We start from the raw sequence: 26,458 nt of genomic DNA on the forward strand, positions 1-26,458 counted from the left end.
GGTAAAAGTCCTTCATCGTTTTCCAGGTGTGACTAACACACCAGTATAGGATAGGGAACCATCCCAGAAGCCCTGAAGTTTCCAAAATGAAAACTCTTGCTTAGAAATATTCTGCATGGACAAAATGAGATTGGTTTGCTAGGTCCAAGATGAGGTCTCTACCAGGACCAGTGGATTCAGGGAATGCTCGTTATGCAGTAAATCCAACAGTTTCAATACTTTTTGCCCAGTAGGCTTGCTTGCACATACTTCAGTTTTTTTGGGGCTTTTTTGCAAGGAAGATTGGCCCTGAGCTAACATCTGTGTCAATCATCTGCTACTTTGTATGTGAGACACCTCCACAGCATGGCTGATGAGTGGAGTAGGTCGAATCAGGGATCCGAACCCGTGAACCCCAGGCTGCCAAAGCAGAGCTTGCGAACTCAACCACTACACCACTGGGCCAGCCCCTGCAGGTACTTCTTGACAGGTAAAGCTTCTCTTATGTAGGTCAGAATGTTCTGAGTCCCAAAGTTAAGGAATCCAGTGAACTGAACTTGATGGTTATTAACTCAATTTCTGTACAAGAGATCTAAACTTTAAAGCATCCTTCTCTCCAGAACTATAGCATTTGATTGTTTATCTGTTGGGGAAAAGTATTTTTAGAGTATTGTCCATCCTTTTTCATGATTTGAAAGGACTTTCTGGTAGCAAAATAAGCCGCTGGCAAAGTTGGGAGGAGCAATCTTAAAGGGACTGCTTTTCAGCTGCCTATCTCATATAACATCTATTCAGTGTGAGTTTTTATCTGGTATGGGAGATGCAATTTGTTATCACAGATAAATTCTCTTGTCAAGGAAAACAACACCTGCCTATATGAGTTATTTTCAATCTTGGCTGCACATTAGAATCACCTGGACAGCTTTAAAAACTACTGATGCCCAAGCCTCACTCAAGATATTCTTATTTAATTGTTCTGGGGCAATGCCAATCCATTAGTATTATTTTTTCTAATTCCTCAAGTGATTCTAATGGGTGCCCAGAATTGAGAACTTCTGCTTAGATTTATAATCTCTCTTTGATAATCTTTTAAATTTATTTAGCTTTACAATGTTCTGTGAAGATAATCTTCCCTGGAGAACTGAAGGGTAAGATTGATGATGAACTCAGTAATTTCCCTACCTGGAGCCACTGGGGAATGGATTGGTCATTGCATCCCACTGGGCCACTATTTTAGGTATAGAAAAATTAACCTAAAAGGGATATTTATCATTAAATGTGTTCATGAACTGAACTTGGTGGTGCTAAATGGTAGATATAAATCCAGGGGAAATATTACACTTGTCCTAGATCAAATATTCTCACTTATCATTTATCATCTAAAGACATATTAAAAAATTCTGCCTTAGTTACTCAGGGAAAAGGTTTCTCCCCTCACTTTCTTTTAACAGATTAATGATGGCTTAAACCTGGCCTGCCCTTGATCTTCTAGGGTCTGATTTGACAAGGAGGATTGGGCAGCCACATGAATCCCTGACCAGGTTAGTATGCAACACGTGAAGTAAAAAATAATAAAAGTTGATTGTGGTTTGCACAAATTTTAAATTTTTCTAGGATAGGGAGTTCTGGTTCTTCCAAGGTGGGGTAGCCCCATTCCTCCCAGGCCCTCCCCTTCACAATTAAGAAACTCTGCACGTAACACACCAAGCAAGCATAGGAATTCTCCGAAAGGTGAAAAGAAGGAGCTTGGCTGCAAAGGGACCTCAAGATTTGAGGAACAACCTGGTGGTGAGTTTGCTGGATCTCCTTATTCTACCTACATATCCCACATAAGGCAATGCAGAGCCTCTAACAGGCACAGACCAGAAACTCCAAGAAAAGCGTGCTCATTCCAAGCCTAGGGGCCAGAAAACATGTGGCCTAATATTAAAAAACCTTCTGAGCACTACCCGCCCTACTTTAGCTAAACATCAAGGGGAAAAAATTTAAAAATCACTCTTTGCAGTCCCACAGGTTCAGATGTGGAGTGGGAAGTTGACCTTCTACCCCAGTCCCCCGCCCAGGCAAAAACAGGAAGGACTCAAATTTCCCCGTCATTGTTTGATGTCTGAGAGACTGACTAGGGAGCTGATCTTCCATCCTCTGTCTGATGGAAGTGGACAGTGCTCCAATTTCCCCATGAGGGTAGTGGGGTCCACTGGGGAGCTAAGCATCCACTGCCCCACCCAACATCAAGGAGACAGAACAATGAGGTACCAGTTGGACCTAATAAGTGCTCCGGTTTCATGCCACCCCTGGAGTAAGCAAGACTCAGTGGGGAACTGAGCCTCCACCTTCACCTGGCATCAAAGAGGCAGAGAGGTAGTGGGAATCGGGGATAATTGGAACTCTGCTTCTCCTCACCTGGTGTTAGGGTGGCCCAGTGTAGACCCAAGCTTCCAGCCATGCACTGCAGTAACAAAGCAGCGTGAGTTGGTGCCCACTTTTGCCACATCGGGTAGAATAGGCCCTGCAAGAAGCTGAACATATAAAATCACCCAGACCTTGAAGTGCACTTTAACACGGTCATGGTCTGCACAAAATAAAGTGATGAAATAGGAACCACAGTCTCATAATATAATACCCAAAATGTCTAGGGCACAATAGAAAATTATGCATCATACCAAGAACCAGAACATCACCGACATGAATTAGAAAAGCAGTCAACAGATGCCAGCGCCAAGATTAATCAGATGTTGGAACAATTTGAAAAGGATTGTAAAGCAACCTCCATAAAAATGTTTCAATGAGCAGTTACAAATTCTCTTGAAACAAATGAAAAAATTAAAAACCTCAGCAAAGAAATAGAAGCTATTTTAGGAAAATGAACTAAATGGAAATTGCAGAACTGAAAAATACAATAGGTGAAATTAAGAACCTCACCGAATGTTCTCAATAGTAGAATGAGGACCATAGAGAATAGACTCAGCGAACTTGAGGACAGATCAATGGAATTTACCCAGTCTGATCAGTGAGGAAATCGACTGAAAATAAAATAAACAGAGTCTCAGGTCTGTGGGATAGTAACCCACGTAAACATACAAATTCAAATAGAATAAACCAAAGAAATCCATGCCAAGACACAAGACACATCATAATTAAACATTTGAAAACTGAAGACAGAGAAGAAATCCTCAGAGCAGCCAGAGAGAAATGACACATTACTTACAGGAAAACAACAGGTAGAATGAAAGCCCTTTTCTCATCTAAAACCACGGAGGACAGAAGAAAGTGACACAACATTTTCCAAGTACTAGAAGAAAAGAACTCAAATGCAAATTCCAACTTGGTGAAAATATCCTTTAAAAATCAAGGAGAAATAAAAACATTCTCAGAAGAAAGAAAACTTGGACAATTTTTTGTTAGCAAATCTAGTGTTAAAGAATGACTAAAAGCAGTTCTTTAAACAGAAAGCAAATGATATTAGAAGAAGGCTTTGAATTTCAGAAGGAAATATCAGAATGGGTAAAAATAGGGGTGAATATAATAGGCAATTCTGTTTCTCTTGAGGTTCTTATATCATTTTCGATGATTAAAGCAAAATTATAGCACCATGTATAGCACAATGTGCAACTCTGTGGAGTAAATACTTAAGATTATTATCTTTAAAAGGTGAGGAGGGTAAAAGGACTTAAATGGAAGTAAACGTTCTTTTTTTTTTTTTGATGAGGAAGATTGTCCCTGAGCTAACATCTGTGCCCATCTTCCTCTATGTTGTATGTGGGATGCTGCCACAGCATGGCTTGATGAGCGATGCGTAGGTCTGCACTTAGGATCCAGGCCCATGAACTCCAGGCCACCGAAGTGGAGTGTGTGAACTTAACCACTACACCACCAGGCCAGCCACGGAAGAAAACTTTCTAAACTTCACTCAGTTAACATCAGACTGTGGTAAATCACATATGCATATGGTTATACTCAGGACAACCACTAGTAAAACTAAAAATACTATCTATAAAAATGAGAGGGAATCCTTAAAAATTATTCCATTAACTATTCTATTAATTATTCTGTCATTATTCTAATAACCCATAGAAAGTAAAAAAGAGAAATAGAGGAAAATGAAACAGAGGAAACTAACAGAAAACAAGGCTTTCCTTCTGTATTTTTTCCTGTCTTGAAAAAATATGTCAAATTTCCACGTAAGAGTACCTGAAGTTGGCCTTCAGATGCAATCATGAAGAAGAAGCTGAGACACTATTACCTAGGGTATAAGTTCAGTGAATGTACAAATATTTTTAAAGTGGGAGGTTAAAATAAACACTCAAAATTTTTTTCTGCCCTCAAAATGGTAGCCTTTACTTTAGTCAATTTTTAGTTATTCTTATAACTAATATTAAAGGTATGGTCCCATCTAACATTTAAGAATTTTGCATCCAGTTTTACGAGAGATATTGCTCTTTAGCTTTGTTTTCTTATAATGTCTTTGACTGGATGTGATATCAGGTGAATGCTGGACTCATAAATTGCTTTAGAAAATGTTTAATCCTCCTCTATTTTCTAAAAGAATTTGTGTAGGATTGGTATAATTTCTTCCTTAAATAGTCAATATAACTCTCCTGTGAAGCCATCTGGGCCTAGAGTTTTCTTTTGGGAGAGCTTTTAAGTAACGAACTCAATTTCTTTAATAAATATAGAACTTTTGAGGTGTCTGTTTCTCGGAGGGTCAGTTTTATAATTTATGCCTTTCAAGAAATTTGTCCAATTCATTTAAGTCCTCAAATTTATTGAATAAAGTTCATTATATTCTCTTATTATCCTTTTAATGACTGTTGGATCAATAGTGACTTTTTAAATTTCATTCCAGATAATGATAACTTGTGTCTTCTCTTTTTGTTTTCTTGATCCATCTGCTAAAAGTTTATCAGTTTTGTAAAACTTTGCAAAGAATCAGCTTTGAATTTTGTTGATCTCTATTTTTTGTCTGTTTTCTCTTTTATTTATGTTTGCTCTCATCTTCATTATAAGTTTAATTTAACTTAGATTTGCTCTATTTTTAGCTTCTTATGATGGAAGCTTAGATGATTGAGTTTATACTATTACACTTTATTAGTATAAGCCTTATAAGATATGAATTTCTCTCTAAACAGTGCTTTAACTGTATCCCACAAATTTTGAAATGTAGTTTTTTCTTTACATTTAGTTCCAAACATTTTCTAATTTCCCTTGTGATTTCTCCTTTGATCTAAGGACAATATAGAAGTGTGCCAATTATTTTCTAAATACTTGCGGATTTTCCAGTTACCTTTCACTCATTGATCTTTTGCTAAATTCTATTATGACTAAAGAGGATATTCTGTGTGACTTCAATCCCTTCAAATTTATTATTAAATTTATCTACTTTTTTATGCCCCAATGGGATAGATGGAAAATGGCCCCCCAAGATGTCCACATCAGAATCTCCAGCACCTATGAATCCCCAGAAGCTTACTGAGCAGAAGGGATTTTGCAGAGGTGATTAAATTAAAAATCTCAAGATGAGGAGATTCTGGATTATTTGTGTGAAAGTATAAATCCATGTAGATTTCTGCTAGATATCGCCCATTCCTCTCCATAAAGAATTATACTATTTTGCATTGTCACTAACAATATATGTGATTGTGTCTATCCCCACAGCCTTGTCAATAGAGCCAAGTTTGGATTTTTGTCAGTGTGCATAAGTCAGAATTTGTACCTCAACAGAGTTTTAATTTATATTTAACTTTTTGCCATCGAGTCATACGTTATTTTCATGCTCTTCTTTTTTATGTGAACTGTTTGTATCTGTACTATGATTTTATTCTTTTTTATATGTTCTTTTTTCAGTAGCTCTTTGTGTCTGGGATGTTAACCATTTGTCTGTGATAAAAACTGAAAGCACTTTTTTTTTTAAGTTAATCGTCTATTTGGTTTGTGGTGTTGTTTGTCAGACAAATATTTAGATTACTTTTGACGCAGTATTCTGGCTGTATATCCTTAGACCACATCCTAAAGGGAAAAAGGAACTGAAACAAAACTTTAAACCGTACTTGGAGTTCTATTGTTGGTAGACATATGGGAATTTTTTGTTTTGTAACAATTTTATGCATATCATAGAATAAAGTAAATGTCCTAATTAGAAACCAAGGATTTCAGTATAGAACAAACAACAGAAATATGAAATCAAAGAAATTAAGAAAAGCACTGTAATATTTAATTTGAATTGGAAATAACAATACAAACTCAATATTTAAGTGTGTTTATATTTACATAGATCCTAGTTTTATCTGAAATGTTCTGGGAGCAATAATACCTCAGTAAAAATGAATATTCCTGACATACAGATCTTGGTTTCTAACTACCAGTTCCTACTAAAAGAAATCAGAAGTCTTTGAGGAAATGATTGAATTTGGATCTGGTGCATAAAAAATACAAGGTGAAGCTGTAACATCTTACTATGCTATAAAGCAAAAATTTATTCAAAAACCATTGGAAATATACCAAAAGGACACAGAGACATTTTTTAAGGGACCGACGGTAGCCAGTTTTAAGACTAGAGCACATGAGTATTGAGATTTGAGTATCAAAATGGATAATTATTCCAATTGGTTACATATAAAAGATTTGGATATCAAAAGGTATAATAAATTGCTTGTGAAACATTAAATAGATAAACACTTAGGATTCTGAAAATTAAAGAGAGAGGAAAAGAGAAAGAAATTTGAGGTGATTAATACATGGAAAAATCTTATAATTTATTGCCCAATCTGTTAAATTTATTTAATAATAATAATAATATTTATGCTGCAGAAAGAGACATAACCAGGACTGTCTTGGACAAACTGAATGTATAGTGATCTTACCATCGCACTAATTCCTTATTCTGATAGCTGATAACTAAAGGGAAGGAGGTGAGCAATTTTTAGGAGGAAAAGTACTTTTTTCACAAAAGAGCATCAGTTAACAAACATAGAAAGGATAATAGTATTATAAAATCATAGTTTTCTGACCCTCCTATAAAATCAGTAATTCAGGCAAAGATCCTTTGTAATAAAGGTTAAAAGCATTAGGTAAAATGTTGCTGGAATATAAGATATACACATGTTGCCAAAAGGATACGTCCCTGACAATGGAGAGGGCTGCTGGTCATCGAAGCAATTGAGTGACCAAACTCAGCATCACTAATATTGGGATAACCTGACATCGTGTGCCTTTTGATATGATGCAAAGCAAAGCACACAGGATCACCTATGAAATATTGTTTCCCAACATGTTTCCTGTGAATCTAGTCCTTAGACTAACCTTCCAGTTTTTCGGAAATAGAGGATAGAGAAAAAAGGTAAAAACACCAACAGGAAACAATCGGACACATTCAAAATGCGGGGCAATCTATGAGAAAATTGACTTGGTCTTTTTTGAAAGCCAATCTAATTAAATACACAAACAAATGAAAAGCTAGGAGACTATTCTAGATTTTAAAAAACTAGTGATAAAGCAAGCAAATACAAAAATGGTCATTATCCATTGCAGAATCTTGATGATGGATATTCATTTTTGTTCGATTTTTCTGTGTGTTTAAAATTTTTCCTAATGAAAAAGTTAGAAGAAAACCAATCCAGTTGTTTGACAGTATCGCCTTGATTGGAAATTGATCTCTTCCATCAAAATGGCTAAAATGATAGCATGCCAACTTTAGATACTGAATTTTCTTTTCTCTATGATCATCTAATTAGTTAATAGGACACACTATTTTTAGTGACTTGCTTCATTAATTTACCCTTATACTTGTAGATGATACAGCAATGGCCATATCTGAAAAAATAAAATCATATCAACAGGAATTTCTTCTGGATTTATTATGCAGGAATGATGGCAGCGTTATGATTTGGGCAGCATAAAAAGGAATAGGAAGCCAGATAAGTAAGATTCTGGTTTTTTACTCAGTCTTAATTGTGTTTGTCATCCACAGCTCAAGCCAGCTGGTATGTTGAACTCAGAGCAAAAAAGAAAAAAGATAACATCCGGCATCTATTCTATTTGCCTTTGCAAACTGATATTTTGTCTTCTTAAGTAAGCTTGTCTTGTGACTGTTAAGAAAAGAATGTCTAAAATTATTCACCCCTCCCCCCCAAAATTAAACAGGATGTCTTTTAAAACAAGCACTTCAACACAACTTCCTGGTAAGCAAGTTTCACTTTAATTCTCTTCCTTAAAGTTTCGCTATTTGTAATTTCCATCAAAATTTTCAGAGCAAAGAGATATCGAAATTTCTAGCTGAAAAGGAATTCTGATTTTTTTTTTAGTTATTAGAAGTTTAAATATTAATCTCATTTTGACTGTAACCTGGAACTGTCTCAGTATTTTGTGTCTTAGATTGAGACCTAGTCTGGAGCAGGGATACGTAGAAATAAGACTAGTGCTTGGCAGAGCACCATCAAACAGAGAACCTGAATAGTAAGTCTTACACTCATGGTCATCGTTTGAGAATCGGGTCAATTATATCATGGATGTGGGCTTTGATGATCTAATGGGGCTAGGCACCCAGTTCACTGTCTTTCCAGTTGGCCCTTCTCTGAGCACGCATGATAGTGATTTGCAAGGTGAACCAAAACACCGGGCACAGGATAAAGAACATTCAAAATCACCGACTTATTATCAATGATTCAGCAACTGATATCATCTTCACAGGCCTGAGGTTGGTAATTTTTTTTCCTGGAAAGGGCCACGTAGTAAATAATTTAGGCTGCAGTTAAATAGTCACAACTATTTAACTCTGCCATTGTTGTGCAAAAGCAGCCAGAGACAATACATAAATGAAGGGGTGTGGCTGTGCTTCAATAAAACTTTATTTATAAAAATAGGTAACACGTTAAAATTGGCTTTCAAGCTATAATCTTCCAACCCCAGCAGAGATGATCAAATCATTCAATTAGCAGATGACACCTGATATAGAATTGGTTCCTGAAAAAATAAAATTGAGGAAGTTAAATTATTTTCAGAAGATAAGAAATTACTTTTGATTTCCCATTCTGTCTTTTTTATAAATTAATTCTTATTTGCTATTAGTGTAAAGGTGCAAAAGATCAAAAATTAGGAAGCTATATATATAGGACAAAGCAGTTAACTAAATATGCAACTAATTTGTATATTTTCATTCTTCTTGTCCCATGCAACTACACAAAGTTAACATTTTGCTCTTCTCAAAAGAGGAAAATAATACGTTCTTGAGTTTTTGAGTCAAATTTTGTTGGACAAAGGTCAAACACTGAGCAACAGAAGTTACTTATATGTTGGTGCCCTCTGTAGAAACATGGTAAAAAGTCATAAAATGAACAGAACACTCTTTTCTAATGTGTGCAGTATTGAAACATTCTTGTGCATTATGAAGAATTTTCTGAAGTCCAGCAGTGGTCATCCTGCCTGATGGCTGCATTCTGACACAAACAATTCACAAGGATTGACAATACTTGTGGGACACACCCAGCTCAAAGCCTGGCACCTAGTTCTTACCCAAAAATAGTCATTCTGGCCTACTCTGAGAGGCCGTGTACACTGGTTACATGCATGGATTCTGGAGCCAGACTGTCTGGGGATGAATCCCAGTTGCGTGACATTGGGCAAACAGCTTGACCGCTCTGACCTTCACTTCCTCATCTGTAAGTAGGGATAATAATATCAACCTCTTAAGATTATCTTGAGAAATAAATGAATGAGTATGTGTAAAGCGCTTAGAAACACTGGCACATAGTTAGGAAAGTATGTGTTGAATGAATTCATATCAACTGATTCTCAGCCTGTATTCTGAGCTGGAAGTTCTTTTATGGCCCGTAAGTAAAGAGAATGGAGGATTAGTACCTATGCTTCTGTATTCTACTCGAAATAGATTTTTAAATTTTGTGGTAGATACTGCTACTCACAGGAGGATTGCACTGCTCTACCCACTTGACATTACCCACAGACATGACTGTTTTGGCCAACAATGTGTGAGCAGAGGTGACAGGTGTGATAGTGGGTCTTTCCAATATTAATGGTTATAAGTACTCATCAAATCCTAGGAAAATCATAATGAACACTAACCTTTGATGTTGTAATGGAGCTGTGAGGGTTCTGTAATCACTTATTATGTTAGAGAACCATTTATTTACTTTATATATAAAATTCGTGAGAGACTGAAACTATTTGATCCCTGCATTTGGTGGTCACTCAGATACAAAGGGAGAATTCACAATTCCTCATCTCCAGGTACCAGCTTTCACCCTCTTTTGTTGAAAATGGCGGTCAAAAGGCGGTTTCAAGTATCCAGCCTTGTCCTTCTTTGCCATCTCTCTTTAATATTGCCCTGGCTCACACCTAGGCTTTTTGAAAAAACTAAATCCTCAATTGGAGAAGCAAGATGTAGATTTTAAGCAATAATTAGAACCCCAAAAAGTTGTCCATAGATTCTTTTCCATCTCCTATAACCATAACATGATTTATAGTTTCTACAGACACCCAAAGGAGTTTATATTCTGGGTGCATCTAAAATGGATCGTGCCCTGTGCTAAGCACGTTATTTACAAATCTTTTTCCACACACCCAACAACCCTACTCTGAGAGCATACTTTACAAATAAGGACTCTGAGACTCATAGAAATGTCATTCATTGAGCCCCTAATATGTGCCAGGTATTGCTACAGGATTATATTTCATCTAATCCGACAAACGTTTGAGTGGTAGTGTTACTATATTTTCAGATGAAGAAATTGAAGCTCAGAGAAGTTATTTACCTGAAATTTAGAAACTCAAATTTAACGCACTCTGACTGGTTCATGTCTCTGTTCCTTCTCCCTTACTGCATTCCTTCAGCATTTTAGGATGGATTTTTAAAAATTTTTTTTTTTTTTTGAGGAAGATTAGCTCTGAGCTAACATCCACCACCAATCCTCCTCTTTTTGCTGAAGAAGACTGGCCCTCAGCTAACATCTGTGCCCATCTTCCTCCATTTTATATATGGGACACCTGCCACAGCCTGGCTTGATAAGCAGTGTGTAGGTCTGTGCCAGGGATCCAAACTGGTGAACCCCAGGCTGCTGAAGCGGAGTGCATGAACTTATTATGCCACATGGCTGGCCCCAGATTTTTATTTATTTATTTTATTTTTATTTATTTTTCTCGAGGAAGATTAGCCCTGAGCTAACATCTGCCACCAATCCTCCTCTTTTTGCCGAGGAAGACTGGCCCTGAGCTAACATATGTGCCCATCTTCCTCTACTTTATATGTGGGACAACTACCACAGCATGGCTTGACAAGTGGTGCCATGTGAGCACCTAGGATCCGAACCAGCAAACCCCGGGCCGCCAAAGCAGAACATGCGAACTTAACTGCTGTGCCACCAGGCCGCCCCCCGGACTTTTATTTTTAATCTTTATCTTATATTTCTTCCCCTTCCCCATGAGCCAAGAATCTTTGTGATAATTTATTATTCATCAATACATAACTAATACAAATATTAACCAAGTGACATGCTAGAGAACTGGAATGTTCCCCTACCTGCTTCCCACAGTTGATTTAACAAATAGTTGTTGAGGTTTTTACATGCAGGTATTAGATATTGTCCCTGCCTTCAATCAACTTCTTATCTAATGGGGGAGGGACAGGAGAAAAGAAGTTTGATTGGACTTTTTTCAAAATAAAACACAAAGCAAGCAAAAGAATGGAAATAATAAAGCTTGCAGAGATAAAGGAAATTATAAATAAAACAATAATCAATAAGCACAAAAGTTGATTCTGCCAAAAAATTAATATAATTGATTAAACTCTAACTAGAATGATTAGGAGAGAGAGAGAGAAAGTTCACACAAATTATCAATATCAGGAATAAAAGAAGGACTGTCACTACAGACCCTAGAAATAACTTTTTAAAAGATAATAGGAAAATTTAATGGATATAGCATTAAAAATGCTTAGTCATAAATTTAACAATAAATGTGTAAGACCTCTACACATGAAGTCTTCATGAAAACTGTGAAACATTGAAAACTACATAACGTTGTTAAAAAAAGATTAAAGCAGATCTGAATAAATGGTAAGATATATCATGTTCATGGATTAGAAGACTCAATATCATTAAGATATTAATTTTCCCCAAACTGATCTAAAGATTCCCCACAGTCTCACTCAAAATCCTAGCAAAAATTTGTTGTAGAAATTGTCAAGCAAATTCTAAAATGTATATGAAAATGTAAAAGACCTAGAATAGCCAAGTGATTTTTAATAAGAAGAACGCAGTTGAGTGAATTACATAGTCTTGATTTCAACACTTAGGATAACGTCGCAGTAATCAAGTCAGTGTGGTACTGATTTAAAGATAGACAAATCGATCAAAGTAATGGAATCTAGAGTCCAGAAATTCACTTATCGATGTGTAGTCAAATAAACATTTTTTTAAAACAGCACAGCAATTGAATAGGAGAAAAAAAAAGTCTTTTCAGCAAACAGTTTTGGGAAACCTGGTTGTCCGTAAGGAAAAAAATCAACCACTATCGCTACGTCACATCACAAACAGAGACTAACTTCAGGTGAACCATAGACTTAAACATCAAAGCTAGAATCATAAAGGTTTTAGAAGTAAACATAGAGTATCTCCATGAGTTGAAGTCAGCAAAGATTTCTTAGACAGGTCACAGAAACATTAACCACAAAAAGAAATACTTATGAAATTGAACTTTATCAAAATTAAAAATTTCTGCTCATTAAAAACGACCATTAAGAAAGTGAATAGGCAAATCACATACTGGGGAAAAGTAGTCACAAAATATATATCTCACAAATGCATCTATCTATAATATGTAAAGAATACCTAAAATTCAATAATAAAAAGGCATTGCAACATAATTTTTAAAAATTTAGTGAAAAGATATCCACATGTAAAAGAATGAAACTGGACCCCTATCTTATACCACTCACAAAAATTAACTCAAAATGGATTAAGGATGTAAATATAAGACCCGAAACCATACAACTCCTGGAAGAAAACACAGGGAAAAAGCTCCTTGGCATTGGTCCTGGCAATGATTTTTTGGATACGACGCCAAAAACACAAGAAACAAAAGCAAAAATAAACAAATGGGACTAAATCAAACTAAAAAGATGTATAGCAAAAGAAACAATCAATAAAATGAAAAGACAACCTACCAAATGAGAGAAAATATTGGCAAATCATGTATCAGATAAGGGGTTAATATTCAAAATATATAGGAAGCTTATACAATTCAATAGCAAAAAAACAAAGAATCCAATTTTTAAAAAGAGCAAAGGACCTGGATAGACATTATTCCAAAGAAGACATACAAATGTCCAACAAGTACCTGAAAGGGTACTCACCATCACTAATCATCAGGGAAGTGCAAACCAAATCCACAATGAGCTGTCACCTCATGCCTGTACGAACGGCTGTCATAAGAAGACAAGAGCTAACAGGTGTTGGTGAGGATGTGGAGGAAAGGAACTATTGTGCACTGTTGTTGGGATTGTAAACTGGTTCAGCCACTATGGAGAACAGTATACAGATTTTCCTCAAAATTAAAAATAGATCTGCCATATGATCCAGCAGTTCCACTTCCTGGTATGTATTCGAAGGAAACGAAAACACTGTCTCACAGAGATATCTGCACCCCCATGTTCACTGACGCGTTATTCACCACAGCCAAGACCTGGAAACAATCTAACTGTCTATCAAGAGATGAATGCAAAAAGAAAATGTGATACATATAAATATAAATATAGATAAAGATACATAATGAAATATTATTCAGCCATAAAAAAGAAGGAAATTCAGCCATTTGGACAACATGGATGAACCTTGAGGGGATTATACAAAGTAAAATGTCAGAAAGAGAAAGGTAAATACTTTTTGATCTCACTTACATGTGAAATCTATAAAAGCTGAACTTGGGGGCCGGCCTGGTGGCATAGTGGTTAAGTGTGTGTGCTTTGCTTTGGGGGCCCGGGGTTGGTGGGTTTGGATCCAGGGCGTGGACCTACATGGCTCATCAAACCATGCTGTGGCAGTGTCCCACATACAAAACAGAGGAAGATTGGTGTGGATGTTAGCTCAGTGACAATCTTCCCCAAGCAAAAAGAGGAAGATTGGCAACAGATGTTAGCCCAGAGCCAATCTTCCTCATCAAAAATAAAAAATAAAAATGCTGAACTCCTAGAAATAGATTGGTGGTTGCCAGGGGCTATGGGATGGGGGAAATGAGGAGACATATGTCGAAGGGAACAAACTTCCAGTTTTAAGATAAATAAGTTCTACAGATTTAATTTATAGCACAGTAACTATAGTTAAACATATTGTATTGTATATTTGAAAGTTACCAAGAAAGTAGATCTTAAATGTCCTCACCACAACATCAACAACAAAATGGTAACTATGTGAGGTGAAGGATGTCTTAACTAATCTTATTGTGGTAATCATTTTGCAATATATAAGTGTATCAAATCATCATGTCGTACATCTTATACTTACAGAATGTTATTGTCAATTATATCTCAATAAAGCTGGAAAAAATTTTTTTTTATTTCAGCGAAGAACTGAAACAGACACTTCAAAAAGGAAGATAAATGAATGGCCAATAAGCATGTGATGAAGTGTTCAACATCATTAGTCATCAGGAAACCTCAAATTAAAACTTCAATGAGACACTATTTCACACCCAGTAAAATGGCTGAAGTTAAAATGACTGGCATAGCAAAAGCTGACAAGGATATAGAGAAACAGAACCTTCATACATAGCTGATGAGGACATAAAATGATAAATCTCTTTGGAAAAAGATTAGAGTTAAACATCGCTTTCCCTGGGACCCAGCAGTTCCATTGCCAGCTAATCATCGTAGAGAAGTGAAAACATATGTTCCCTTAGCTCCCCTGGTGAAATGCATCATCAAGAACTGTGTGTATTAACGAAGCCTGCCTTTGGTATGTCTGAGATTGAAGCACCTTTTAAAACACTCCTTTTTCAAAATAAATTTTGCTTGAAATAAGCAGTGTAAATAATTTCCCGCCCATTGGGAGATTTCTGACTGAAAGAGTCATCAAAGCAAAGTTTTAAAAGACTGAATTTTTCCCAAGTAATTTTTCATGGGGTTCATTCTATTCAACCAACATTATTTAACGTCTCCTCTGTACAGTCTATCGTATCAGAGTTCAAACGATAGAAAAGAAAATTATCAGCCTCCACAGCACCCATAACATAGTTGGGCAGGTGATCACAGTAGTCACAATATCTTGATGTCACAAGTATCTTATCTAAGGTAGACAGTGATAAATGCTACAGTGGAGCTAGACCAAATTTGCCAGGAGAGAAAACGGAGATTGATTTGTCTGAGAGTAGAGGGGACTTTTTCGTAGACAATATAGAATTTGAACTGGACTTTAAAAGGCAGATGTGGTGACAAAAATAAAAGGCAATCATTCAAAACTTACTCCAAAGTTATCTTAATTTCTTAAAGCTTTGATCTAATTGTGTTAGTAAATGTTGAATGAATTCACTCAGTAGATAATACATCAGCAAATATTTACTAAGTAACTAGTGTGTTGAATCTGAAAATTGACACACGAGATACCTAGTAAATACTTGTATTACACACACTTCTTTCCATTTCCCTTAGGACAACCCCTGGTCCAAGACACCAACGACCTCCTCCTTGGACTGAATACCTTTCTAAGTGGCTTCCCCTACTTCCTTTTAATTTTCTCTGATGCATTTTCTTCACAGAAGAATGATTGTTTAAAACCTACTGGGAACATGTTATAAGGCCTTTAAGTAAGAGGATATTTGTTCTTGGAATGTTCTTTCGCTGCTTTGATGTTGCCGTATCCTTCTAATACTTCGAATTCTACCTAACGTTCACATCCTCAGTGCATCCTTCTCCTGAAAACTCTATCTAAATTGGTCTTCCCAACTCAGAACACATCTTTATTTTAGCATCATTTCCATTTTTAATTTGTGCTTAAATATTGGTCTGTTCCTGTATTTTAGGGCTCCTCAACAAGACTGTCAGCCACTCAAGGACAGGAATTTTGTTCCTTTGGCTACCTACTGTACACCTAGCATCTAGTATGGAGCCAATACATAGTAGACACTGCACAAAGGACTTGTTTATTGTTGTACTGTAGGCAATACACGATTCCTGATTTCATGGAACCAACAGCCTAGTGAGAGAGGCAGATATTAATCAAATAGTCACAGAGGTAAATGAAAATTATAAATTGATAAGTGCTTGAAATAGAGCACATGATTTTATGAGAGCATATACAGAAGGATGAGACCTGCCTAGAAGACCCAGGAAAGACTTCCCAGAGAGAGTGCAACTGAGCTGGGAGCTGAAGGGTAAGAGTTACCAGGAGACGAGAGATGAGAAGCACCTCTAGTAAGGGAGAACGGCTTGAGAAAAAGGTTTGTTGTGAGATCAATCATGATGAGTTAGAAAAATAGTCTTCAACTGGGAATATTTGGCAAACGCTGGAGGTGTTTTGAGTTGTCATAATGGAGGAGGGCTGTGCTGCTGGCATCTAGCAGGCAGAGGCCAGAGATGCTGCTAAATGTTCTGTAAAGGACAGGACAGCTCTCCATGATAAAGAATTGTGCAATCAAAATGTCAGTTATGCCAAAGTTGAGAAACCTTAGGTTAGAGCATTGCCTCTTACACATTTTTTACTTCAGTAAGAAATGTATTTTACAGCATAACCTAGTAAACAAACACACGAAATAAAAAGCATCTACATAAGATAATATTTACCCTTTTGTTTGTCGTGTACTCTATTCCATTCTACTTTCAATGCTGGTCTCAATCCACTAAATTTATTTCATGAAACACTTTTTGGGTCTCAATCTGCAGATAGGAAAATTGCTGTGCTGAAGGACCTGAGAGAAGACCGCAGATTGGCACTCAGAAACCAGGGGGAAGATTGGGAAGAGGTAGAAATGATGAGGGAGGCAGGGGTAAGGCTCTTCAGAGATGGACGGGCCATGTTAAGGACTTTGGTCTTTATCCTAAGCAAGAGTAACAGGAAGACACTTAAAGATTGTAAGCAGGGCTATGACATAATTAGATTTTTATTACAGTATGCAGCAGTACTGTCCAATGGAAGGACAATACATGCCACATACCTGATATTAAATTTTCTAGTATCTTTATTTTTAAAAAAGGTAAAAAGAAATGGGTAAAATTAATTTTAATGCTATGTTTTATTTAACCCAATAGATCGTTTCAACTTGCAATCATTATGTATCACTGAGTTAAAAGTCCCTTAGTTAGTGGGTGCTAATATTTATCAGTATGAAGGTATTAGTCTTGCCTTATCATCTGCCCCAAGCTTCCTTGGCACTAAGTTTTTTGCTCCGTTTATATATGTATATTTGTGTGTATGTGTGTGTATTCTAGACTAAAAAATCTATCCGTGTTCCACTTACCAAATACAAAAGGTATTGCATTTCTTTCCTTTGTGACGTGTTAAAACCAGACATGAGGTTACATCACGCAGATTTCCTGATCACTCTGGGCTCTGCCTCCAGAGCCAGGGTCCACCCGTCAGTCGCGGTACCTCAACAAGAACAAGCACTACAATGTGTTGAATGGTCTTTCCTACTGTTGCATTTTACAGCATAGTTCCTCACCAGAAACTTTTCAAATACAGATAGGAAACAAAACATCTTTTTAAAATTTATTACAGACGTTATAGGTTTCTTAGAAAAATGCAGATAGATTAAATATGTATCAGTAAATAAAATGGGATGACACAATATAAGTTGCTTTGAACTCTTCTTTTCCCTCTTTACAATAGCTGTCACCATCTTTGTTAATAAGGCACTTTTTGGCATTGGTACATATTTACCAAGCCGTTGAGTAAATTCTGAATCCCTGGATTTCAGATTGCTTACAGCTCTTTTGCTGTTATAAACAGCAATGCAATAAACATTCATGTCAGTGTTTACTCACTTGTTTTGTTTTTTTAAAAGAACAAATTTCTAGAGAAAAAAATGTCCATGTTAAAGGTTATGCAAATGTTCATCTTAATACAGACAAACTGCTTTGGGAAAGATTGTTCTGACTTCTACTTCTCTCCTCAGTGTACGATACTAGAATGCCAAAACCCACGCACTTGTCCCGTCAAACTCTTTGTCTTTGCCAATTTGATAGATGAGAAAGCGTCCTCTCATCTTCATATTAATTTGTATTTATTTTATTACTAGGATGTCTGGGTGAACTTTTTATTGGTGATTTGTATTTCTTTCTTTGTGCATCATTTATTCAAGTCTTTAGTCCATTTTTCTCTTAGAAAGAGCATCCTTTTCTCATCCATAAGTGCTCTAATATATTAAGAATATTAACTCCTAATAACACATGTTTTAAATATTTATCAGTTGGTCATTAACTGGGGGAGAGGGAGTCTTTTGTGATATTTTGGTTTAACTTTTTATATCTTTAAGTCTATCAATCTTTTTATGTAGCTTCTGTCTAAATATCACATGAGCCAGTCATTTCTCAACACAAGCTATATAAGCATTCATTAATATTTTCTATTATATTACTTTCATGTTTCCTTTTTTAATATTTAAGTATTTAATCCATATACACATAAGTTTGGTATAAGGTAAAGATAGACTCTGATTGTTTGTCAAATAGTTAGCCAATTAGAACAACATACTGATTAGAATAATCAATTCTTTGTTCACTGACGTGATTTTCCAACTTTATTATATAGAAAACGTTCTACTCAGTGAAGTAATACAGGACTGAATTAAAGGGAAGGATACCTTAACAGAAGGCTAAAAATACTGGAAAGATCTCTAAATATGATGCATAGGTTTATTTTTTCTAAAACTGAGTGTTAGGCAATGTATATGCAATTACTAAAAGCCTAGATTAAATTTGAAATTAAACCATAAAATAAATTTCCAAAGTTATTTCTTATCTTTCAGTTATAATTTCTAATTCCCTCAGTTTTCTTGAAACAACTTTTATGAAGCAGAGAAAATTGATTGGGAAGAAAATTTGCCAGTGTTAAGCTTGAGCAGGTAATTGAGTTTCTAACTTTAATAGTATCTTATTAACTTCCCTGAAATATTAATCAAGAAAAGTCGAGCATCAAATTTCTTCTCTTGATAAAACAGTTTTCATTGTTGCTGTTAGTAACTACAGAAATCTGAATTAATGGAAACATTTTTAACCTTTAATTACGGAAATTAAAAACATAAACAGAAGTAGACAGAATATGATAAACCTGATATACCCACCTCCCAGCCTCAACAAATTTTAAACTCTTGGTTAGGGCTCTTGTGTTTACCTTAAACACAAAACCACCATCACCTCAAAATAATGTAAAACACTTTCTTAAAACTTTAAACATTCACCATTCTTCACAGGTCCTCAATTGTCTTCTTTTCCCTTTCTAAAATTTGCCTGCTTTATTTGCAATTCAAATAAGGTGCATACATCACAGTTCATTGATAGACGGACGTCTTGTTTCTTTATAGATTCTCCTTTGATATCCTGGATTTTATCTTTGTATTTTTTCCATGGTTGCTAAAGAAAGTGGCTTTTTAGCCATACAGAATACCCCCACAGTCTGAATTTTCTTGATGCATCTCCACAATAAGATATAGAAAAATGATAAGATTCAGATTTAAATTTTTCGTGTGGCAGGACTATTTTATAGAAGATTTTGCTTATTTCCAACAGGAGATACATGATATCTGTTCTCTCTCATTTTTTAATGTTAGTAGCCATTGATGATCATTACCAATTCAATTCTGGTAATTTTCTAATTCTATCATTTCTTCTTCCTTTATTAGCTGGAATACATAAATAAAGAGAAACTTGGCTTCATCAATAATTTGGGTACCATGACGTAAAGATCATATTGAAAAGTCAGGGTAAATATTTGTCTCTTTCTCTTTGTTTACTAGTTTTTAAAACAAGGAGCTATTCTCTAGCATCCAGAAATCACAATGAATTCTGATTTTTGAATATTTTATATTTTAAATGTTTCCATTCCAGTTGATGGCCCCACCTTTGTCCACCTAATTCAGGTTAACTGTTGAGTCTTTTTGAACAGAGCCTATGGGTAGCTTCCTTTCTATCTGGTACAAGATGTGCCAATTTCCCCTGCACGTGTCCTAATCCACATTCAGAATTCAGTCATTTCCCTAAAAACCCTAGTTTCTTTAGGTTGAAAATGGTATTTCAAGTCCCAATCTGAGTGCTGATGAGGTTCAACTGGGTTGACCATTGTTCTTGACTTTTTCAGAGGATCACCTAGGAAATACCTAGGTCATACTGGTGATTCCATTTCAAATTCAGGACCATAGGTTTACATCTGCATCTTCTTTCCTCCATGATGAAAAGCTCTGTTTTCAATGTCAATAGAACGACTTATTTGCTCTATCCCACACCACACATAAAACTCTCAGAATAACTATAGCACCACTGCCGCCAATACTGGGATCATTGAAAATAGTTTTAAAATATTTTTTACAGTTCTTTCTCTCCTTAGAGTACACCCAACTAGCGATACACGGTCAAATTACTGAGTTGCAAAATCACTTGGAAAGTTCTCCCTATGAGATTAGGTCAATTGGATTTAGAGTTCTGTTCATTTGTTCCATTTTGTTTAGATTTTTAAGAGATTGCTTTTTTATTTAACTTTCTTTTATAATAAGATAAAAATGTATAAACTTCCAAAGTCAAAGTATACCTTCAATATACCTTCAAAACAAGGTATATTTGAAGAGGTCTGTCTCTCTACTCTACTCCCTCCCACTACAGGTAAGCTTTATTTATTTAATTTTGATTTTATGGTTATCCTTTCATTGTTTTATTAATAAACATCCATATCTCCTCTTTTTAAGATATTAGCATGCTTTTACTACCTTGTTTTTGTCCTCATCAATATATCCTGGAGACGGTTCTTTAATCGTGTAGAAAGATATTCCTCATTCTATTTTACAGTAGTCCATTGTATGGATGTAGAGTAGTTTATTCAACTAATCCCTTATTGATAGACACGCGATTGTTTCTAGTTATTTTATTATCCCTAATGCTGTAGTAAATATTCCTGTGCATCTTTTCAAATGTTTGCCAGTGTTTTGGTTGTAATAGATTCCTACAAGTGTAATTGCTGGATCAAAGGGTGAATACATATGCAATTTTGCTAGATATTGGAAAATCTCCCTCCATAGGGGCTATAGCATTTAATTCTTACCAGCAATATATAAAAGTGTCTGTTTATCCACAGCCTTTTCCACCAAGGATGCTATCAGACTTTGGATTTTTGCCCATCTGATGGGTGAGAAATGTTTCTAACAGTACATTTAATTTGCATTTCTTTTACTATAAATGAGGTTAAGTATCTTTCCATATGCTTAAGAGCCACTTGATTTTCTATCTCTCTGAAGTTTCTGTTTACATCGCTAGCATATTTTTCTATGGGGCAGTTTTCTCTATTTTCAGAAACTCTTTATATTTTAGGGATTATTAGTCCTTGTCTATGATAAATTGCAAATATTTTCCTAGTTTTTAATTTGTCTTTTGGCTGTGTTTAATTAGCCGTGCAAACTTTTTTAGTTTTTTGGAATCGAATTTATTGCTCTTTTCTTTTATTGATTCTAGATTTTGTGTCATATTTAGAATTATTTTCCCAAATTCCAGGTTATAGAGAAATTCACTCATGTTTTCTTCTAGTATGTGTAATGTTATATAGTTCTCCTTCTTTTTGATTCTCCCACATTTATTCATTTGTATCTCTGACTCATTTAGAAATTAATATGGTGTACAGGAAAAGTATTGGCATAAGAAGTCATATGAAAAAAGATGGAAGTGAAAACAGTTTTTGATACCCAATTTATAATTTTAAAGATCTCCTTATTATTTTCCATTTCTCCATTATACCTTGTTTTTAAGAAGAAAAAAATCACGTTCTATAATATAGTTCCATAACTCACTATATTATTTTACTATATTAACTCAACAACTAAACGGACAATTGATGAGCTTAAGCCCAATAATTATGCCATAGAAAATAAAGATGCAACACTTTTGGCTTGTCTGATAATTACCAATCATACCTTAAATACGACCACTAATACCAGCACTTCTGTTTTTCTATTTTTTACCTCATTATAATAACCTAAGGACAAATTTTTTTAAAACATTTCGAATACCAAAAGTTTCACAAGAAAATATGATGACAGTGTTCCCAAATCATACTATGAGCTAGAGGTAAGCTCTAGATCAAAATAGTTGGTCATTAGCATATACATAAAAACCCAAATTTGTCTGATGCAGAGTACCTTAGGGATGTCAGTGCACAAAGTAGAGAAAAATGTGTTGCATGAAAGTTGAAAACTGACTATGTTAAGTTCTTAAAAATGGATCTATTTTCAGACTTTCTATTATGTCCCATTACACCATCTACTCTGTGCTCGTACCACAGTGTTTTAATTACTGTAATTTTAATATCTAGTAGAGGTTATCACATGGAGCTGAGCCAGGACTTGGTCTCTTTTCTTGCATCTCCCCTGCTGGGCACCCTTACGTAGGGTGCAATTAGAACAATCACATGTGGCAGTTGTACTTTAGGGTTTGCTATGCTAATGTGCATTGTAATTTCTGAGAATCTCTATGAGGGAGTGTGACCATATATGGTAGGCAGAATAATGTTTTCCCTGCAAGATGTCTACATCCTAATCCCCCAGATCTGTGAGTATGTTCTGTTACATGGCAAAGGGGAATTAACATTGCAGGTGTAATTTAAATTTAGATTGGTAATCAGATGACTTTAAAATGAGGAGATTATCCTGAATTATCCAGCTGTGCCCATGTATTCTAAGGGTCCTTATAAATGGAAGAGGGAGGCAGGAGAGTCAGTGTTAGAGTGACGCAGCATGAAAAAGACTCAACTGGCCATTGCTGGCTTTGAAGATGGAAGGGGACCCTGAGCCAAGGAATGTGGGTAGCTTCTAAAAGACAGGAAGGGAAAGGAAAGGGATTTTCCTTTCAGGCCTCCAGAGGGAATACAGCCCTGCCCACATGTTGATTATAGCTCAGTGATATCATATCAGATTTCTGACCTCCAGAATGGTTAACTAATAAATTTGTGTTGTTTTAGGCCAATAAATTTGTGGTAATTTGTTACATCAACCACAGAAAACTAATATACCATCAAAGACTTTTTTCTTTAAAATCATCCCACAAATAATAAATTAGAAATCATTGTATTAAATTATGCATTGGATTGAATTATTCACTTATTAACAGTTGTCCCCAAAATCCAGGGAAGAAGTTAGGTTGACACAGGCAAAACTGTTTTACAGTTTTATCCTTAAAACCTTTTTCCTATTCAACAACTAGTGATAGAGGGCCTTCTATGTGAAGAGAACATTAGTTATCTCATATGGGTGCACGTGTGTCAGTGCATACACACACACTCACAAGACCAAGTTTTTACAGACTCCCAGTACTTTCTCTTGCACTCCACTCACACAATTTTATGCTCTGAACTTCTCTTCAACTGCTTCTTGCTGCCAAATTTACCTGTCTTGTGTTTTATTCATCATTACTCAGTCAAGAAATGTTCATTGAATACCTACAATGTTATAGGAATATGGTTCTCATTCCAGAGATTCAGCTATGTCCCCATATATCTTCCTCTACTCACTTTGGCATGTGACAAGATCATGAACTCAACTGCCTTAGTTGCTGATTCTAATGGAACTGCATTGTATTTCTTGGCTATGTTTTAGTGGGAAAAATATTTGCAAACCACTCTATGGGCAATTGGGCAACACTGAAGAGTTTCAGGAAAGTACCGACATGGTCAAAATGTTACAGCTGCCATGTTGAGAAAGGATTAGACAAAAATAAGATTGAAGAGAAGGAGATAACTTGAACGTTGTAGGAAACATCTAGTGAGAGATGCCTAGGACAGTGGCAGCAGGGATGAAGAGAAATGCGTGGATTCTAGAGAAACATAAAAGTTAAAAGTAACAGGAGTTGGTTGTGGAGGAGAACAAGGAAAGAGATGAGGAACACTAGGGGCAACTGCATGGATGTACTGCAGATACAGATCTGGGGAATATGGGGGGGAAGCATCTTGTGGAGAAGGATGATGAAGTCAGATACAGAAGAGGTTACCTGTTTCACTGGAACGGAGAAGTGCTCACCAATCAACACTAACACTATGATGTGTGCTATTCTTGAAAGAGCTTTTATCAGGGGGGCTTAGTCACAATTCTATGCTCTTTGTTGTCTAACTCAAAGGAAATATAAATAACAGAAATTCGAAAGCAGGATGGAAAATTTCAGACCAACCTAAAGAAAAGGTCAGAGCAGGTATGGAGGTACTTTTGGAGGGAGAGGTGATTTTTGAAGCTCTCCTATCATACTCCAGAGTTAGAGACCCACCCCATCTACTTGTTGGATACCCCCCAGTGTATACTTATACCCACATATGGGCCATAATGTACCCGCGGAAAAAGCAGTGACCTGAATTATCTTTAATGAGCACAAATGCAAAGACTGTTTTTCCTGAGCTATTCTGATTGACTGCACTCCCAGTGCATTAGTGACTGAAGGCCCCTGCTTGGCTTTGGTTGTGCAGACACGGCCGAAATGCACCACTGAAGCCTAACCAGGAACTTGTAAGAATGAATGCTACCTGGGCAACACAGGAGGAAATAGATGCAAAGGCAGCCTTGAAAAAAGTAAAGCTCTATATCTTCCTTCAATCACCCTGATCCCTATTGTGAGACAGATTCATATCAGATTGATCACTGAGGTCTTTGCCATGAAAAAGTATGATTTTTGAGCCTGTATATTTTGAAGATTCCTGAAAAGACTTAACCCAGGGCTGCTGGGTTTCCCCAAATGGAATCCACTCTGCAGAAACTGTGGAAGGAATTATTAAGGAAATTATATAAAAACAGTGAGAAATCTCAGGGAGACTAAAGGCTGTGGTGAATTGGTCCGGGAGGACTCGGGAATCCCGTTAGGAACAAGGAGGCAGCCTGACAGCAGCAGCGAAGTATACAGATTGGTGCAGATTTTGTAAATTCTGCTCTTATCTCACCGGTGCCTCGTTCCTTTGGGGTCATCATTGCCTGCTCCTTTGCATCAGAAATCAGCAGGAACTACCAAGGCCCTTGGGTATAGATATTCTTAGAGCAGCCTTTTGAGGGTGAGGAGCTGATGCAGGTGTAAGCTGACCAGTCACCCTTGGATATTCATCGATCCAACCCCTCCTCATCAAACTTCCATGGCAGGTAAGGTATAACCCAGAGGGATAGCCACCTCATAGCACTGCTCCTGTCTTAGAGTTTAGAAGGGAATGCCCAAACAGAGCTATTGCCCAATGGGGTGAAGCAAACTAGATTAATCTGAGGGATTCTGTGGTGCCTAGGGTTCTAGAATTTATTCCTCTAATCCTTCCTTCTTAACTATTACCTGACCTTCGGACCTTCTCTCATATATCATAGAGTTTTCAAATTGTGAATCTTGACTCATTAGTGGATGATCAAATTAACATAGTGAAGAGTGACTAGTATTTTTCAACAAAATCAAATGACTAGGAAATATCAGAGTGCGTTTCTCATCATAAAGTAAACATTATTTTGCAATATATACAAAATATGTTTAAAAATACCATTTTATAAACAGATATCAAGTGGGTCACCAGGTAACAATGTATTTCTTAGTGTAGAATAAGGTCAAAAAAGTTCTACATGTCTGTTATCCCCAAGGAAACATGACTTCACAGTCAGCTGAGAGATGCAAACTACCAAATAAAGATAATAAACTGAAAACAGTACATAACTATATGATGAAGAACTGTTGGAACAGATAATCCAAATAAGCAAAGCAAATATTCTCAAACAGAGACTGGAGGATCTTAGTGTTATTAAGTTGTACCAGCAAGAAAGAAAAAAGAACAAGGTGAGATATGAGGTGTGAAAAGTCTGACAGGGACATAAAGAACACCAGTTTGTAAAGCAAACTAGTGAGCTGAAATGTCAGATTGAGGAACTTTCCAAACAGGAAACAGGAAAATAAAATGGGGCATAGAAAGAAAATAGGTCTTGTGGAGATTAGAAATATAAGCAAAAACATATGGATAATGGAAATAATGGATGGATAGTTTTAAAAATATAGATAAAGAAATATTTGATAAAATAAGGAAAATAAATTTGCCAAATTTAAAGAAAGATGAAAAAATTGAAAAAAGGTCTTTATAGAGCACAATTTAATAGATAAAACTCTACTCCTGGACACACTGTAGTAAAATGTAATAACATCAAAAAAAGAAAATTCTAGAAGCTTCCAGAATGAAAGCACAGATATAAGAAAAAGAAGAAGCATTAAGATAATATAGTATTATTTCTAGGCTGTGGAAGGAAAAAGTCTGTGATTGTAAAATTTTATATTTGCCAATATGTCATTTAA

At 36.0% G+C, this 26,458-nt stretch overlaps 1 long non-coding RNA gene across 5 annotated transcripts in view; it reads right to left on the minus strand.

The window, feature by feature from the left end:
* Positions 1-13,525, minus strand: part of LOC123279776 (uncharacterized) — a 48,873-nt gene extending 35,348 nt beyond the window's left edge. For 3 of the 5 annotated variants that reach the window (XR_011495254.1, XR_011495252.1, XR_011495251.1), the window contains exons 1-2: positions 13,340-13,525; positions 2,383-2,498 (exon numbers count right to left, since the gene is read on the minus strand). This is a non-coding gene — a long non-coding RNA (uncharacterized lncRNA). The remainder of the gene's footprint in view (positions 1-2,382; positions 2,499-13,339) is intronic. The other 2 variants (XR_011495256.1, XR_011495253.1) reach the window with 1 other exon arrangement.
* Positions 13,526-26,458: the final 12,933 nt, after the last annotated feature.

The sequence above is a fragment of the Equus asinus genome, chromosome 2, assembly GCF_041296235.1.
Source record: "Equus asinus isolate D_3611 breed Donkey chromosome 2, EquAss-T2T_v2, whole genome shotgun sequence".
NCBI lineage: Eukaryota > Metazoa > Chordata > Mammalia > Perissodactyla > Equidae > Equus > Equus asinus.